A 3,299-nucleotide genomic window follows, 5' to 3' on the forward strand; every position below is an offset into this window, starting at 1 on the left:
TGAGCCTCTGGCAGTTTCCTGTCAATGTACTGTTACAGCCACTTAAAAATCATCTTTAGCAAAATTTTACTTGCATGTGATATTAATGATATTGTCCAATGATTTTTTCATTCCACTAGGTCACTTTTCTTTGGAATGGACACAAATATGAGCCAAATCCAATTCATAGCAACTCTATGGATTTGTGCACAATGGGTACAAGTGGGCACAAATATGGATTTCTTCCAATCAGTTAGCCAGGTAACTGTCTTCCAAATTACTTGGAATAGATAAATAGAGTTCCTTCAGTGCTGCATCAGTTTGTTGAAAGATTTCAATATGTATTTTATCAGTTACCAAATCCTTGTTCTTTGCCAATGCCTTCAGCGCTGCTTGGATTTGTTCCTTCTGAAGAAACTGACTCTTGATCACATGCTACCTCTTGAAATCATTGAACATCAACCATTTCTTTTTGGCACGGTGACTCTATGTATAAATATCCTTCCATTTATTCAGTATTGCAATATTGAAGGATTGAATGGACAATATATTGAATGATGTAGAAAGCATCAAAATAAGATGGAAGGTTATTTATTAAACATTAGATTTAAGACCTCCTGAATCTGGCATGGGACAGGGATCTCATTGTAAATATCACATGAATCTTGACTGAAAACAGAGAATACCATGAAGATGTTTACCTGTGTTTTATTGACTGTACAAAAGTATTCCACTATGTGGGCATAGCAAATTATAGATAGCATTGGAAAGAATGGGAATTCTAGAACACTTAATTGTATTCATGTGGAACCTGCATATAGACCAAGAGGCAGGAAAGACACATGTGAGGTTGTATCCTTTCACCATACTTATTCAACCTGTATGCTGAGCAAGCAATATTCCTCCAGAAACAGGACTATAAGAAGAAGAATGCAGCAACAAGTTTGGGAAAAGGCTCATTAATGACCTATGATAAACAGATGACACAACCTTTCTTCTTTGAAGCAAAGAGGGCTTGAAATACTTGCTGATGAAGATCAAAGAATATACCTTCAATAGGGATTGACTACACATCAACATAAAGAAAACAAAAATCCTGACAACTGGGCCAATAAACAAAATAATGATTAACAGAAAATATTGATGTTGTCAAGGATTTCATTTTACTTCCATCAACACCCATGGAAACAGCAGCCAAGAAATCAAGTAACATATTGCATTTGGAAAATATGAAAAAGACCACTTTTAAATGATAAAAAACAATGATGTCACTCTGAGGGCTGAGGTGAGCCTTACCCGTGCATGGAATTTCCCATTACTTCATATGCCTTTAAATGCTGGACAATGAATAAGGAAGACTAAAGCAGAATTGGTACACTTGAATTATGGTGTTAGCAGAGAATATTAAATATACTATGGACTGCCAGAAGAATAAACAAATCTGTGTTGGAAGAAATACAGCTAGAGTACTCCTTAGAAGTGAGGACAGGGAGACTTCATATCACGAACTTTGAATATGTTATCAGAAAGGACCAGTCCCTGGAAAAGTACATCATGCGTGGTAAAGTAGAGGCTCAGCAAAGAAGAAGACCCTTAACAAGGTGGACTGACATAGTGACTGCAATAATAGCACAGGACCAGGCAGTGTGTCATTCTGTGGCACACAGGGTCTCTTTAAGTTGGAACCAACTTGATGGCACCTAACAAGAAGTGTAACCTGCTTTGTGGGAGAAAGATTTTGCTTCCATAAATATTACAGCCTTAGAAAAGCCATGGGGGCAGTTCCTATAGGATTGCTATGAGTTGAAATCAACTCAATGACAACAGATTTGGTTTTGGTTTAACTATAACCCATGAATTTTCTTAGTCTGTCTCAGCTATTCTCACCTAATTCTACATCATAAACATTATTTCCACTTCACAGATGAAAAAATGAAATTCAGAGATGTTAGATAGCTTTCCAGTAGGTAGCAAAACTAGGATTCAAACTCAGGTCAGCCTGATACCAAAGTCCATGATCTTTCTACAGCACACTGATATATATTGGATGCCTTCCAGAGAGTTCATTTAAAAGCATTTCCTGAGGGCACATGGGTGTTCTCAAGGTCACCCTTGAATCCTCAGCACATTGTCACATGCAGATGGTGCCTTCATTTGTGCATGAAAGCATGTCTTGCCCGTTTTCTCCTGCTTCTGCCTTCTGAGGTGCTGAAGCAAGAAGGGTAAGTAACCGTGACCAAAAAATTTACAATTTGGCCTTAGAGACCCTTAGAGTATTAAAGAGACATCATCATTGTGTCACTTTTGACCCATAGCGACCCCATGTGATAGAGCAGAACTGTCCTATAGGGTTTTGTTGGCCGTGGTCTTTCTCTCACAGAGGCGCTGAGTGTGTTTGAACCTACAACTGCTTTCAGTTAGCAGTTGAGCACTCAATAGTTGTGCCACCAGGGCTCCTTTAAAAAGACCATGAAATGTCATTGTTGAAACTGAAACTAAGGTCAAGGGAGGTAAAGAGATTTTTCTAATGTCATCCGAAGAGCTGGAGGCAGAGTCATGACTACCAAGCACCATAGTCTTGATAGCTGGTCAAATGTTTTCTGCTTGATCTAGCCACTACCTGGTGTGGCACGTTAAAATCAGCACTGAACTGCAAACTACAAACTTGGCAGTTCAAATCTACCAGCTACTCCTTGGAAACCCTATATACATGGTTGCTATGCGTCAGTACTGACTCAACAGTACTAAACACAACAATCACTACCTATTTTTCCCCCTATAATAAATTAAAAAGTAAATTGTAGAAATTTTCTTGATCTGATACTTTAACTTTATATTTGTTTTCTACTAGTAGTCTACCAGTAGCCAATGATACTGAGGGAGGAAGTCCAGGGTGCACTGAAGGAACTGGCAAAGAACAAGGCACCAGGAACTGATAGAATAAAAATTTAAATCTTTCAAGAAAGTGAGGCACACAGGAGGCACTCACTCATCTCTGCTAAGAAATTTGGAAGACAACTATTTGGCCAACGGATTGGAAGAGATCCATATTTGTGCCCATTCCAAAGAGAAGTGACCCAACGGAATGCGGAAATTATCAGACAATCTCTTTGATATCCCATGTGAGTAAAGTTTTGCTAAAGGTAATACAGAAACGGCTACAATCATACATTGACAGAGAACTTTCAGAGGTTCAAGCCGGATTCAGAAGAGAACATGGAGTGAGGGATATCATTGCTGATGTCCGATGGATCTTGGCGGAAAGCAGAGAATATCAGAAAACTGTCTACCTGTGCTTTATTGACTACGCAAAGGCTTTC

Source organism: Chrysochloris asiatica, unplaced genomic scaffold, assembly GCF_000296735.1.
Source record: "Chrysochloris asiatica unplaced genomic scaffold, ChrAsi1.0 scaffold00003, whole genome shotgun sequence".
NCBI lineage: Eukaryota > Metazoa > Chordata > Mammalia > Afrosoricida > Chrysochloridae > Chrysochloris > Chrysochloris asiatica.